General features: G+C 41.7%; 1 protein-coding gene across 3 annotated transcripts in view; it reads right to left on the bottom strand.

Moving 5' to 3' along the window:
- FARS2 (phenylalanyl-tRNA synthetase 2, mitochondrial) overlaps positions 1 to 16,612 on the bottom strand; it is a 525,092-nt gene that overhangs the window by 293,374 nt on the left and 215,106 nt on the right. The gene's annotated exons all lie outside the window — the stretch shown is intronic.

The following is a 16,612-nucleotide window of genomic DNA, read 5'->3' as shown; positions in this document are numbered from 1 at the left end:
ATTCTGACATGCTGTAGTGGGAAAGAGGGGTTTTCTCAGCCCTGAGCAGCTGTCCAGGGAGAAGGACAAGAAAGTATCCAGCGGCAGGATTAGCTACTCCTCACCCTCTCCTCTGAACCTCGTCAGCTGATGCCAGGAGGGACGCAAAGCAGAGGAGGGGTCTGAAGCGTGCGTGAGGATCAGAGAGATGAGTAGGAGCGGCTGGGCTGGAAGCTGGTGTGGACACAGTGGGCTTTGACAGAGCAGAGCTCTGCACAGCAAGGAGCTTCCGTGGGCCCTCCGTTGGGGATGGCCCAGGTAGGAAAGCCATACAGCTGCTGGTGGCATGCTGGGTGATTGTGGCACTGCCCCTGAGGGCCCCCCAGAAATGGTCAGAGTGGAATGAGCAATGGCTAAAGACAGGTTTCTGTCAAGACATTGGAGTAAGGGATTCACATGGCTCTCCAGCCCTTCTCATGGACAAGAGTCCTATCAGACTTGAAATGACCAGAATGCAGCTAAGTGAGATTGTCAGGAAGACATATTTTCAAATTCTTCCTGTCATACAGTAGCTGAAAGATACAGAAATCCTTCACTTTCATCATTCTGAACCAGGGATGGACTACACAAGCTCATCTCCCACACATTACCCTCTAAAGACAAATGAAAAGATCTTTTCATTCTTATCTCAGGATTTCTCTCCAATCCACTTGTATAAAAACAGGAACTGACTGTAGCATCTCAGGCATATCATTCCTCTGTAAAGTGTGGATAATTTTCTAATTTTTAGGAAATGAAATAGTTTACAGATTATGCAAGAAATCTATAATCTATTCTGTAAACATAGGAAAAAGATCAAAGATGAAACACTAGTGCTCAAAGAAACATCATTCCATTTCATGAATGAAATGGCCCCCTCTGATACAGACTTAAAGATTTCTGGTCGAACTATATTTTAGAAAATGAGTTTCTTTCTATAATGTTATGGATTATCCTTAAATAGTTCTCTCTTTAAATATGAAATGCTTGATGAGAATATGAAAGGAATTCAGTTATTATGAGAGACAACACTACTTCACCATCACACAAATTCTCCTTTCATTATATAGCTAAAAAAAAGGTTGTTTTTTTTTTCTATTACCAGCCAGGGGAAAAAAAAAGATCTAATTGGCACGCTCTGAAATATTAATCTAACTTTGGAAACAGATGTACAGTCTTTCAGAGCTTAAAAATATTATTTTTCAATGCACTCCAGGATGAGAAATACCACTTAGGAAATCACTGGCTTTGATGTTGCTGACACTAAGGGTTACAGCTCTTAAAGGAGTTTATCTTGATGTGTATAACACGTGACCAGAAATCTTGGGTTGAGAACATCACAGACTTTCTGCAGAGGATGGACGAAATGCTCCCTCAGGTCCCTTTCAGCCCTAATATTTGGTGATTGTAGGATTTTACCACTGGCCTCAGTCTCCCAATAAGGAAAATGGATGAAAAACATTGTATCAGTGTTTAATTCTATTTAAGGGAATTCTATTCTAAGTTAAATTCTATTTAAGGGAATTCTGAAGTAAATCACAATATTATGGAAACAAGTGTTTTGAAACATGGCTTATTATTCCCTTTCAATAACTTTCTTAAGGCAATGAACACTTATAACCATCAAGATGTATATCTAAAATCAGAAAAAGATAAAGGCATAAGAAATCTTAGAAATAACCTTTTAGTGCAATCCCATTTATTTCACTGATGAGGAAACTGAGAAGTCTAAAGAAATACACTAATAATAACAATACTACTACTACTAATATTATCATTTTCAAACTAAGCTTTATCAGAATGTAGTTATATACCTACAAATATTCTATTTTCCACATATAATCCTTTAAAGAATCCTAAGAGATAACTGTTAATATTACCATGCTAAGTTTATCAAATAAGGAAACTGAGGCAGAAAGAGGCTCTCAGGGGTCTAAGTTTTCCTTATAGCCAGGCCAAAGCAAGATGAGGAGTGAGATTGACCCCCACAGCCCTGCTCTTTTCACCACAAACCTGTGAGAAATCACAGCTTCTCAAATAAACTGACCAAGTTCTTACAGTTAAATTCATAGAATTAACTAAGGTCAGACTAACTATGTATTTCAGGATTACCAGGCCCATATTTCTAGGACTTTCCCTGTGCCAGACACCAGGGATACCTAGAGAATGAAGACACTGCCCTCTGGACGCAGAGCTAAGATGAAACCCACCAAGGATGTGAGAGTGCAGAGAGAGACACGGACAGTAAGCGTGACAAGCACAGATGCCAACTCCACACTGAGAAGCAGACTCCAAAAACCAGACACACTCTTGAAAACAGAACTGCCCATGACCATTTGGGCCTCAAAAGCCACCACCATTATAAAGGAACTCTAGGGTCATCTGGGGATGTGTGCTTCCTGCAGACACGCAGGGAGAAAAGGTGAAACTGATATTTACTTGATGATATCATCTTCGATTCAGTAAAGTTACTTTTTTTCCTTCCGGTATATTATATCTCATTGGAAGAGCCTAGAACACCACGTGAAGATTCACAGCTTCCAAAATGAAAGCGGGACACCGACCTCACTCTCATCATCTGAAAATGAAAAAGGTGGGCCAGGAGGTGGTTATGAGGTGGTTAAGTGATGTGCTAGATGCCGCCAGAGGCGAGACTGGAAGCTCCTGGAAAAGACTAGGTTGCTCAACTACAGCATGCAGCAGGTGGGGGGAGAATAAGAATGTCAATACCAGAAACTTCTGTTCTGATGGACTGGTGAAGGAAGTGGATCTAACAAAGAAGGCTGAGAAAGCAAATTATCAAAGAATATTTGACTACCATCTCAGATGTACTGTATCTTCAGCATCTAAAAAGCCCTCTAGGGGGGCGCCTGGGTGGCTCAGTGGGTTAAAGCCTCTGCCTTTGGCTCAGGTCATGATCTCAGGGTCCTGGGATCAAGCCCTGCATTGGGCTCTCTGCTCAGCAGGGAACCCGCTTCCCTCTCTCTCTCTGCCTGCCTCTCTGCCTACTTGTGATCTCTGTCTGTCAAATAAATAAATAAAATCTTTAAAAAAAAAAAAAAAGTGTGCCTGGGTGGCTCAGTGGGTTGGGCCTCTGCCTTTGGCTCAAGTCATGATCCCAGGGTCCTGGGATCGAGCCCTAGATCAGGCTCTCTGCTCAGCAGGGAGCCTGCTTCCCCCTCCCCCTCTGCCTGCCTCTGCCTGCTTGTGCTCTCTCTCTCTGTCAAATGAATAAATAAAATCTTTTAAAGAAAGAAAGAAAGAAAGAAAGAAAGCAAGCCCTCTTGGATAAATATTATTAGCTCACAAGCGGGTAGGGGTGATTTCAAGGACTCTCAAGTATTATAATGAGAAACGACTTGTGCGATGATTACAGAACTTCTCAGAAATGGAAGGACCCCTAACTTAGGGCTTCTGAAGCTTCAAAACTAGTTCCTCCACTGCAGTAAAATTTTTTACATCAATCTTAAAGTATCCATTTAAGGATAAAAGGTAAGCACCTGGGGAAAAGAATCATTGTTAAATTCATACAGTCAAAAAACTTAAGCCACATACAGAAACATCTCATTTAATTTAAACAAACTAATTCTTAATAACATATATCTTAACAACTAATAAATTAGGGAGTGACTAACATAAAATAATTCATTACTGGTATCCTGTTTTCCTTTTATAAAACTTTCATCTGTATTCAACTTTTCAGGGACACTTCTATTGCATGAGGAACATGTGCCTCTGACCATTTCTGCCAAGAAGGTTACATGTCCTTGGGGGGAGAAGCCACTGCAGCAAAGGGCTGAGGTGTCCACGTCCTCGTGGACAGGGAACCCAGTGTGAGCCATTCCCGGGCCCAGTGCTTCTCAGAAGGTGGCTCACAACTCCCAGCACCAGAATCCCACCATGGGTACTGCTTCAGACTACAGATCCTGGCCACCGCACACACAGCCTGAATTGGAATCTCGGGGGACCTGCATTTGTATCAAACTCCCGGATTTGAGAACTGCTGTACTAAGAGCAGAGTTGTGTTGCCAGCAGGCCTGAAGAGCTCTCAGGATGGGTGGCTGTCCTCAAGGCCATTACGAAGGCTCACATCCTCTGGGGTGATCCGAAAGTGAAATAAAACCTCTGAAAAGGAATACAGCACACTACCTCACTTTCTTCCACCAGACATTTGCTGATTATGTTTTCAGAGGTAAGCCTGAAGGTACAAAGTTGACTAAGGTAGGTCTTGCCTTTAAGGAGCTCAAAATCTAGTGGAGGATATAGAAAAGAAACTCAGAAAGCATGGGAGTATGGCAACAGCACTGGGGAGAGGTACACAGGGTGTTTTAGAAATACAAAGAGAGGCCCCATCTTGGACGGGGGTGGAGACAGAAATGGAAATAAAAGATCAGACACAGGATCTGTGAAGACTTTGCAAATGAGAAGTTAAATGAGGGCTGATGTTAAATCTTTAAGGACAAGAAGAAATTAAAGGGAGAAAATGGGAGAGGGAAAGGGGACTAAAGGAAGAAGAAATGGCACATGTAAAGTTGGAGAGGCAAATAGAGAAGGAGCATTTGGGGACAACACGTGACACATTATTTTTGAAAGGAAAGAACTACATAGGAGATGTGCATAAGAAATGAGCATTCTGGGGGTGCCCGGGTGGCTCAGTCAGTTAAGCATCTTGATTTTGGCTCAGGTCATGATCTCAGGGTCATGAAACAGTTCCACATTGGGGGGGGGGGGGTCCATGCTCAGTGGGGAGTCTGCTTGAGATTCTCTCTCCATCAGCTCCTCCCTCCACCCCACTCATGAGCATGAGTTCTCTCTGGCTCTCTAAAAGAAAGAAAAAGAAAGAAAGAAAGAAAGAAAGAAAGAAAGAAAGAAAGAAAGAAAGAAAGGAAGGAAGGAAGGAAGGAAGGAAGGAAGGAAGGAAGAAAGGGGGAGGGAGGAAGGAAGGAAGGAAGGAAAAGAAAGAAAACAAAATGAAATAAAATACCTTAAAAAAAAAAAAAGAAAGAAAGAAATGAGCCTTTTGTAGTATGCAGGGGATAGAAAGAAAAAGGCAGACAAACCCTGCTAAGGGTTACGTACCACAGGGTTAATGACATATGGTTAAATTAAGGATAGGACTGATTCTCCTACAATGGAAAAATAGACCTGAGGAAGCGCTGGACAAGAGTCAGTACTTAAAAAAAATATATATATATATATGGCTATAAAGAGGTCTTTATGATATTTATGTTAAAAGTGAAAAAATAAAAAATGCCAATGATGCTTACACTATAAAACTTCCAATGTAAGAGGAAAAAAAATGGGGGAGGGATGTTTCCTCATGCTTGTCAAGAACTTCTCAACAAATATAAAAGACGGAAGGACTGGTTTTCGGAGGCATGCTTACACTGAAATGAGAGTGGATTGAGAATCAGAGGTGTATCCATCCAGGCAGAGATAATGGGGCTGAAACACACAAATGGGAAGATTTAGAATGGGTCTTTAAAAAATCGTAAGAACAGAAATTCAACTGAGGATGTAGTCTGAAGCCAGTACAATCGCTCTGCCGTAGAAGCAAGGCACTAAGCTGGTTTGGTTTCAGTGAGAGGTCAATGAGCAAAATTATAAGCAAACTATAACCCATGGATAAGACCAGCAGGTTGCCCAGACTAAGTTAACTTTAAATGAATGACAGTTAACATAAAATGAAGAAATAAACAAATAACAGAAGCACGTGCACACACAGCCACACCAACCACCTTTCTAACTCTGTTCTCTCAGAAATGCTTCTCATTGCTTCTACTTTTTCAAAACACAGAGGCCTGAGGCAGTCACTGAAGACACAGAACATACCAATTTCCAACCTACCCCAACTACAAAAAATGAAGTAGTTAAATCCCGATTTTTTTTCCCCTCCTTTTGCTCTTATATAAATAGATTTGAGACACTTGGGGTTAGCATTGTCTCTTCAGAGGATGTTCCAAAATCCATTCTTTTCAGGAGAGCTATATTTAAAATGCCCCCAGAAAGAGAAGATCTACTCACTAAGTCAAAAAGTTGTATATCCCCTTAGTAACTTAGTTCAATCTTTACCAATCTCTATGGGCTATAACTTTACATAGACAGCACTCTCCCCTTATTTGCAGGAAATACATTTCAAGACCCCCAATGGATCCCTGAAACTATGGATAATATCTAACCCTATATACACTATGTTTTTGTATGTCCTATATATATACAGACCTATGATAAACTTTAACTTATAAATGGGGTACAGTAAGAGTGACAACAATAACTAATAATAAAATAGAACAATTATAACAATATGCTGTGATAAAAGTTATGTGAGGGTGGTCTCTCTCTCTCTCAAATCTCTCCTTAGACTATACTCACCCTTCTTGTTTGAAATGATGTGAAATGATAAAATGCCTACGTGAGGAGATGAAGTGAGGCGAGTGACACAGGCTCTGTGAGGAGATGAAGTGAGGCGAGTGACACAGGCACCGTGAGGAGATGAAGTGAGGCGAGTGACACAGGCACTGTGATGTGGCCTTAGGCTAGACTGACCTGCTATCCAAGGAGGATCATCTGAAGACCCTGGTTAACCTCAGGGAGTTGAAACCAGAGAAAGTGAAACTGTGACAAGGGGGGATGACCGTATCTAACCTAAAGCCTTCATACTGAAGCTTATGTGACTCCTCTAGTTGTACCTTCAAGAACTCTAGAACAGATAAGTCATCTTCTTTCTAGAAAAACGGCCATTTTGTTCTTTTTAGTGTGTTTAGGCTAAATCACATAAACACACGATTCATCACTGACATCTCTGAAAATTAGTTGTATTTTTGTTGTTGTTTGTTTTGTTTTTGTTTATTTGTTCTGAGTCTACAAAAGAGGTACTTTTCTGGGATTGGGATTGCTGTATATTTTGACCATTTTCAAGCTTTGCGAAAAGCTAACGGGTGCTGCTATTTCGCAGTTACTTGAAAATATCACATATGGTCCCAGTATTCCAAGAGCTTATGAAACAAAGAGGAGGGGCGCCTGGGTGGCTCAGTGGGTTAAGCCGCTGCCTTCGGCTCAGGTCATGATCTCGGAGTCCTGGGATCGAGCCCCACATCGGGCTCTCTGCTCAGCAGGGAGCCTGCTTCCTCCTCTCTCTGCCTGCCTCTCTGCCTGCTTGTGATCTCTCTGTCAAATAAATAAATAAAATCTTAAAAAAAAAAAAAAAAAAAAAAAAAAAAAAAAAAAAAAAAAAAAAAAGAAACAAAGAGGAAAATGGAGATCTATAGTTGGAAAAAAAAACTGAACACTATGAAGGAATGTTCTCATCAGTGGCAATTAAATAAAATGGGGCAGGGATGTCTGAAATGGAAAGGAGACAAAGTGACAAAGCAAAATGGCAGGTTCAGCAGAGCCTGACAGAGGAGGCTCTTTCCACCATAATATATCCATCCCTAAGGAGGAAGATTTGGGGGTTAAATGAAAGACAGTCCAGGCCTCCCAATGACTCCACCCAGACTTCCCTGGTGGACCTGGAAGACCTAGCCCTGAGAAATGGTCAAGGTCATGCCTATCCATCTGCTGGAGTGAGGGGACAGCACATATGGTGGAACCAGCTGTTGCCAGCCCAGCTGCTCTGCTGAGTCACAGCCCATTTCTCAAGTTTGGTAGGATGGCAGTATTAAGAAACTATTTCTATCTTATCCCAGATGCAACCCTGATCCCTTAACAGCGCTAACTTTTCTTTGCATTAGGAACTAACACACAGCGGGTGCTTAGTAAGTGTCACTAAATAAACTAATAAATTGGTTAATAAATTAATGAATGAACAAATGAATAATTGCTAAAGTTAGCCTCCAAGAGGCATACACAGCCAGATTTATTATCACACCCCCTCATTTTAGATGGGGAACAGGTACAAGGTATGTATGCTTCAGGTCAGAGGCTGAATCCTGGACCACTCCACAGTGCCCAGTCTGAACTCCCTATACTAGGACACCCTACAAAACCTCCTTTAACTTAATATATTAACATGGCTGCATGAACTTATTAACCATATTAAAGCCTTCTCTATTCCTTCCCTTCAAAAAAGCCTTTCCTAATTTGATATTATTATAAGGAGTGGAAAAAGGAAGTCAGTAATGTAAACCAAAAGAAAAATGAAAGCAATCTAGGGTTGATACATGCTGTTAGGGGACTTTACCACGCAGAATCAGGAAAGCAGTTTTCGCATACAGAAGCAACAGAAAAATGGCATGTGTGATACGCTTTAATCCAGATTTTTTTTTAGAAAACAAATCTGCTCATAAATAGCAATACCTAAGCAACCATACTTTGCAATTGCTATTTGTGTATTTATGCCACAGGCACAAGAAATGAATCTACAGATAATCTGTATTATTAAAGTTTTATCACGTCTATTATTGTTGTAAATTTTCCTGTGATATTTTCAGCAGAGACATAATAATATAACTGTGCTTTTTGTTTTTCCTTACAAAGACAAGCAACAAAATAAACGCTCTAAATTCAAGAAAGAATTCCTGTTAGCTTTCTTACAGATGACAGGAAAGGCAGCTCAACACAATGGTTATAAGTGGATCCAGCCCAAGGTATAGAATGTGAAATTTCACAACATGGGGGCCAAGCGAGGTTCCTTAAAAGTCCTAGAAATCCACAAAATCTTCTAGAACCAATGAACCAGTTTAGCAAGGTTAAAGAATACAAGATCAACACAGAAAAGTCAGATTTCTATTTACTAGCAAAAAATAATCTGAGAATGAAATTAACAATTCCATTCATAATACCTTTAAGAATAAGATATATAGAAATAAATTTCATAAAATAAGTACACAATTATCCGCTGAAAACTACAAAACACTGCTGAGAGGTGTGACAGAAATTAAACGTGATCAGGTCAGAGGTCCACAACCTCCAGCCCACAGTCCCGCCTCCTGCATATAAGGTGTTCCTGGAGCAGAGCCGCTGCTCACTGTCCCTACTAATCCCCTACTACAAAATGGCAGAGATGAACAGAGGTGGCAGAGACCGAATGGCCCCCAAGAACAAACTGCTTCCTGTCTGCTCCTTTAAGAAAGGGTTTGACAATCTCTGATCCAAATAAATGGAGAGACACTCCATGCAATTTTCTTCAAGATGATCTACAGATTCAATGCAATTCCTATCAAAATCAAAAGACTTTTTTTGTGTAAAATTGACAAGCTTATTCTAAACTGTATATTGAAATACAAAGGGGTTAAAATGGTAAAGATAATTTTTGAAAAAACAAAAAAAGAACAAAATCTGAGAACTTATACTATCCAATTCTAAACATGTTATACAGTCACAATAATCAAGACTGCATGGTACAGAATTTGGTTCTAAACAGAGATAAGAGGTAATTCAGTAAAGAAGGAATAGTCTTCTCAATAAATAGTTCTGGACAAATGGCTAGTCACATTCAAAGAGATGAATTTAGAATATTTCCTTACAGCATATATAAAATTTACATCAAAATAGATCATACACCTAGATGAAAAATAAAACAATAAACTTCTAGAAGAAAATATGAGAGAAAATCTTCATGACTTGGATTAGTTAAAGAGTTTTTAGGTACAACGATTTTAAGTACACCAAAAGCATGATGCACAAAAGCTAAAAAGTAATGATAAGCTGGATTTTACTAAAATTAAAAAGCATTCCACTTCAAAAGATACACTAAGAAAATAAGAAGACAAGCCACAGACTAGGAAAAAACATATGCAAATCATATATAAGATAAAGATCTTATACTGACTATATAAAGGACTTTAACAACTAATAATAAGACAATCCAACTAAAAATGGGCAAAATATTAGAGTAAACATTTCACCAAAGAAGATATATAAATGGCTAATATACACTATTAAAGGATGCTAAATACCATTATTCATGAGAAAAATATAAATTAAATCTATAGTGTGATCCCTTTTCATACCCACCGAAAGAGCTACTATCAAAAAGACAGTACAAGGGGCGCCTGGGTGGCTCAGTGGGTTAAGCCTCTGCCTTCAGCTCGGGTCATAGTGTCAGGGTCCTGGGATCCAGCCCCGCATCGGGCTCTCTGCTCAGCAGGGAGCCTGCTCCCGCCGCCCCCCCGCCTGCCTCTCTGCCTACTTGTGATCTCTATCAAATAAATAAATAAAATCTTTTAAAAAAATGTACAAAATGTTAGTAAGGATGTAGAAAAACTGGAATCCTCAGACATTGCTGGTGAAGACATAAAATGATACCGTCATTTCTGGAAACCAGTTAGGAAATTTCATCAAAAGTAAATCATGCACGGGGTATTGTATGCAACTGATGAATCGCTAAATCCTACCTCTGAAACTAATAAGAGAGTATACAGTAATTAAACTAATTTATAAAAAAAAGGTAAATTATGAGCTCACATACACCCTGCAATTCTAATCCTGGGTATCTACAGAAAAGAAATAATCTGTCGCCACAAACACTTGTATATGAAAGTTCACAGAAGCTTTATTCCTAATAGCCCCCAACGAAAACAATCCAAACATCCACCAACTGGCGAGAGGACAAACAAAACACACACAGTACTATTACGGCAACAACACTACGGAACAAAGTCCTGAAACATTCTAACAGGACGAACTGTAAAACACACTGAGTGAAAGAAGCCACACACAAAAAGGCTACACCATTCTATTTATATGTGATGTCTGGAAAAAACAAATCTATAGAGACAGAAGGTAGAACACTGGTTGCCTGGGGCTGTGGGGGTAGGAATGATGGTTGGCTGCAAATAGGCCTGAGGAAACTTTTTGGGGATGATGGAAATGTGCTAAAAGCTGATGATAGGGATGGCTGCAAAACTCTATAAATTGACTACACAAATCCTCAAATTGTATATTTGCAGTGGGTAAGTTTATGCTTTGTAAATTGTTCTCAGTAAAACTTAAAAAAAAAAAAAATGTAAGTCCCAGGGAGGGGAAAAAAAAAATGGTCGCAAATAAATGATAAGGAATTAAAAATCCTTGGAGGAGGTGATCCTTCTGCGGCCTGGCTCTCTCTACCGCCAGCATGGATTTTCCTGCAAGTGTTCCAATGCACAGCTGTCTTCAGCTTCAAGGATATCAAGAGACAGTAGCTGGGACAGGTTCTGATCTTTAGACTGTGGCTACAGCAGAAGATTCTTAAAGTGCACAGTCCCAGGGGTGTCCTCCCGACTCCTTCCCATCCCAGTGTGGCAGATGATGCAGTACCCTTCGCAGGTCAGGGCAGCTGCGTGGTTCTGGGACATTCCTGGAGGCCCAGCCTCAAGCCCACTCCTCTGGTACTTACAATAAAGTGGAAGGCAACTAAGCTCTATTTTTGTTTAGTGGCTAGTGTGGTTTCTGTCTCTTCCAAATGAACCCCTGAATAATATAATACTCCGGAAAATATAGGAGGCCATATATCCCATACAAAAGAGGTATAGGGATGGTCCAAGATCATGGGAAAAACAGACAGCAAGAGGCTCACAGAGCACCAACTGTAGAAATCAACCTGTCCAGACAGGGAAACAACCAAAGTGCCCATCAACCGATTAATGGATAAGGAAATTATGGTACGTGTTATACACACACACACACACACACACGGAAATATTATTCATCTGTAAAAAAAGAATGAAATTTTGACACTTATGACAAAATGAATGGACCTTGGGGGTATTATGCTAAATGAAATGAGTCAGACAGAGAAAGACAAATACCACACGCTCTCTCTTATATGCAGGATAAAAACAAAAACAAAAACAAAAAAACAACAAAGAAACAAGTTCATAAATAAGGGGAACAGAGAATGACTGGTGGTTGCTCAAGGCAAAGGACTGCGAGGAAAGAAAGAGGTGGAAAAGTTTTTTTTAAATAAAGAGAACCATAGTTTCCTATTTCGCCTCTGGTTAGCATTTAGATAATCAAAATAACCTAACACAGTGTATTGATGTATTCCAAATCACAGTCTAACTACAGACGAGTTTGGGAGATGCAAAGGACACCTGTTTTAGTGTTAGGGTGGATATTGCATAGTCAAAAGAGAATACTTAAAATGAAAAGAAATCAAGAGGCAGCAGTATGAGTGTGTTACCGACAGAGCGTAATGTCTGAGAATCAGCTCTAAGAGTTGAAACATGGCCTCTAGGGAAGAGGAAATGGAAATGCTGGGAGACAAGGGGTAGGTAGAGGAAATGCACTTGAGGGACGGTTGGGATTTGTACTAAAACTTGTAGAACTAATTGACTCTTTAAACTGTGGAGTTAATAAATTTAACCAAAAAAAAAAAAAAAAAAAAAGAGAGAGAGAGTCAAGGAAGTGGCAAGGATCCTCCCTATCATCCAGAGGCCAAGGCCCTCTGGGTACAGATGGATATGAACAGTAGGCTCTGGGCCCTGGGAACAGTATGCTCTGGGCACACCAACAGGGGTGGCAGGCAACTGGGTGCTTCCCACTCTCATCTGGAAAGGAGCCTGGGTCACAGTGGGCCAAGAGTACAGAAGAGAAAAGAACCTCAAATAAAACTAGAGTACAGTGAGAGAAGATCAGAGACAAAGGCAACATCTCGGTATACCGGGGATCAAATGAAAGATCACAAATTGGTTTTCAGAGATGAAGTTTCTTGAAATAAGTCTGAGGCAACCACTCGCAACTGTCTCTATCTTAAAGAGCTGTTGAAATACCAACATTCTGAGCTAAAGGTTAATTAGATTGCCTAAATTCAAATTTGCTTCTGAAGGATCCAAGAGGCATGATTTCCAGGAATACATAACACTAATTCATTTTTTTTTCTTGGAAGTAGTGAGGGGCTATGAAACACACCTGTCAACGGACTGTTCTCAGAGGAATCACGTTATCCTCAGTACTGCCCACATGGACCAGGTTCCACCACATCTGTGAAACCGCATGGGTGGAAAGTCAATGCAAAAGTTTTCCAAAACAACACGTCCAGCTGAAAGAGTCCACGGAACCAAATGAATACATATCATTCTTTAATTTTCAAACTACAGCATCAGAGAGAACCAAAGAAGAATAAAAACTACCACTACCATCTCTGTTAAAATTTATCTTCAGGATAGAATTGTACCATTTATATAGGCAGGGCCCTTCTCTCCACAACAGATAAATTTGCACTCGCCTAAGCGAAATTTCATTCTTCCTGCAATCAAATTGCTACCAGCATGTTTGTGAACACCATAAATCTGCCCATGTTGATTCTTGAAATGAAAAATATCAAGGGAAATAAATAATCCTTTACTCCCTGCCATTCTTAGGAATAAGAAAAAACAGACATTTTGACGAGGTAGAAGAAACAATAAAAATGTCCTCACATAGCAGGCTTTGGTGGGAAGTGCTGGCCTCAGCATTATGCATGAGTACTTGGTGCATTATACAGCTGCCCAGAGGTCATGGCTCTAACTGCTAAAGGGAAAGCAAGATCCTAATTTTATCCTATTAATTCACTATTATTAGCCATTATTTGGGGGCAGGAGACAGTGTGTGAAGGGGATATCCAGGTCATTTCCAGGTCTTGCCAATGGTGAATTCATGGACATTCTAGATGACAGAGGGCCTTGGGTTGGCTGGCTGAAGAACCAAAGAGTGCTCCCCTTTCCAGGGAACAGTGCTCCATGGCCCTGGGCAGGAAGATCCAGCTTTGCCAGCCAGCCTGGACTTCTTACATCCCCAGCCATGACAGAGCCTCAGGTATTTTAAACGCCATGCAGCCAATTCGTGCCCAAACCCTTTTCCCACCAAGCCAGTACTCCATTTCCAGCCCTGGGCACCTCATGCTCTAAACGACTGCAAGGGACTAAAGGTAGACAGACCCAAGGAGCAGAAGGCAGAGTCGGGTGAACCAGAGCCAGGGGGAAGGCAGCCAGGGGCACTGGCAGCGGGAGCAGACGCACAAGCTGTGCCCTGTAGCTGATCGTGGCCCACACGGCAGAGCCACACGGCAGCAGGTCCGTGAGAGCCACGAGGAAGCCATGCCGGAGCGATCCACGTCTCATTCCCACCTTGAATCGGGGGCTTCGTCCAGGCCGGAGCCAATCACTCAGTCGCTGGAGGCTTTTGCAGCAAACAGCGCATAATGTGCATAACAGATCTGAGTGTGAAAAGTAGGAAACACTTCTAAAGAGAAAGGTTTGGAAGCTTTCAAATTATAATGCTTAATTTCTGATCTCTCAGCTATAACCCCCACCCATCCCCCAATTTTTAGCCTTGACCAAGACATCAATTCATGAGTTATTTTTCTTTGACTCAGTTTCCAGGAAAGGAAACCATATATGCTCATTTCCACCTCTCAAATTTAACTATCTTCTAAGAATTCAATTCTGTTTATTTCGGGTCATTAAATATTCAATGAGTCCAGGAACCAGGTGCTTCAGGGGATTAAGAAATAAATAAACAAAACAAACAAGAAGCTCAGATCTAGAGTTAAAGTCAAGAAGAGCCTGAAGCTTAAGAAGAGTTTCAAGTCAAGAAGCTCAGATCTAGAAAGTTAAAAAAAAAAAAAAAATCCTTAAATAACCATACTAAGAGGTAAACTATGATAATTATCACTGGAGAACACGCCCACAGTTCCACAAGGAGCTTCTGCGGATCTCCTCTGTGCCAGCCTTGCGTTAGGCACAGAAGGTAGGAAGATCGACACCAGTCAGCCGCTCTTCCTTTTGAATTTGCACAGGGAGTCTGAGGAAAGAAACAGCCTCTGCTCCTAGTGGTCAGGCGTCCACTGCTGAGGGCACGCGCAGGGGAAGGTAAGGAGGGTGGTTCAAAGCCTCCTTGGAAAAGCAGGTGTTTATGTTCTGTCTTGCAGACAGTGGAGGATCACTGAAATTTTGGAGTGTCACAAGTGGAATTTAAGTCAAACAGTGGGAAAGCCTCATGCCAAGGCCAATGCCAAGGCAGTAGGCTACTGTCAGCCTCCCTTTCCTCCCCACTGTACGGTACTACTCTTGCCAGGATATGGGGGTAAATAGGGGCAGGGACTAGGAACATCCTGTCCTCCCTACTGACCCTCCCTTCCAGCACTCTGAGAAATGCTTGGGGGAGCAGACAGGTAGATTTCCACCTGCCACCGCAGGATGAAGCTGACTTTTCAAGTTCCGCCTGGCCAGTGCCTCTGCCCTCTCTTCACTGACTATATCCTCCAAACACACCCCTCCCATCACATACAACCACAATAAGCTAGTACTAGCGAAACGGTATTAAACCCCCCAAGTGCTCCCAGAACACAAGAGCCAGGAGGGCAGGAAAGTTTGCTTGTGCTCCGCTGTGTCCCAAGCACCTCGAGGAGCAGCAGGCACACAGCAGGTGTGCAAGGAACACTTGTTAAATGAACAAAATCTGATGCACGCAGGTAAGTATAAATGGAGACTACAAACAATCGTAAATGTCGTCTCTAATCTCTTCCTTTTACAGATGAGGAAAGAGAGACATGGAGGTGTCGAAGGATCCCTTCCTTTCACACTGTCGGCCAGGGAGTTCATCGGTCAGCTGTAAAACCACAAGGCTTCTCCAGGCCTCCTGATGCTGAGTCTAAGGCCTCCTCCCACTGTCCCATATTACCCCTGGTGTTTGCATTTTCAATGAGTACCCTATAATTAAGAGCAATGAAATTAGAAAGCAGCAGTTTTTACATCTCCAAAGAATTTTATTCTAAAAATGTTTAAAAACTCCATGACACAGAATACTAAGATAATAAAAACCAATTGGGAGCAGGATGGGAAAAACATTCTGATTTCAGGTCAATGAAATAAAAGCATCGCTCTCCCCATGCTTTTAAACTCTGCTACTTAGAATTTCTGAGATTACCCCCATTACTCTGCTTTGAAGCTGCTCAGTAAACTGCGTGGGACATTACTAACACTCTCGCACAACCTGCCCTTCCCCACTGGCTCCCCGGAGACTAACACACACCTAAGCTTCAGAAATCATCCCCTGGCCCTAAAACTCTATCTGTTTTGAAAGGCAACAAACACTGGCTCATGTCACCTTTGGAGCAGCTTTTTTGAATCCTCTGCAGAGATTTAAAATCAAAAAGCTGCTTGGTGCCCAACCGCAGGGTCAGAAACAGATAACAAGCGAGGGAAAAGCAAGACAGTTTTGAATGAAGGCCAGAGACGGGAACCTCACAATGACACTATAGTTCAAAATCAAGCATCTGTGATCACTAGTCCTGCAGCAGATTCTACATGATGCTGTGAGTCAGTGGTGAGCGATCCATCAACACAGGCCTAGTCCTCCGGGCACTTACAGAGCTGGGAGTGGGGCTAGCCACATTTAATAAAGATACAATCATAATCATTTCACTGCAATGGCAACACCCACCACGGAGGGGTGTGCAGGTGCTAGAGTGTTCCAGGAGGTCCTCTGCTGCGCCAGGGCAGTCCCAGCAAGGAAGGGCATGTGTGCACCTGAGCAGGAAGGACAATCTGAAAGGCCAGTGTGGGAGGAATGCCTGGTGCGAGGGGATGGGAACTCGGTACAGCTAGAGAGGTGGTCAGGACCAGACCCACAGCAGGCACCAGGCCAAGGAGCACAGCAACTAAGGGTTTTGAATTTTATCTCCAGAGCTTTG

Source organism: Lontra canadensis, unplaced genomic scaffold (assembly GCF_010015895.1).
Source record: "Lontra canadensis isolate GAN:19392208 unplaced genomic scaffold, GSC_riverotter_1.0 scaffold21, whole genome shotgun sequence".
Taxonomy (NCBI): Eukaryota; Metazoa; Chordata; class Mammalia; order Carnivora; family Mustelidae; genus Lontra; species Lontra canadensis.
This window is presented reverse-complemented; position numbering and strand designations above follow the sequence as displayed.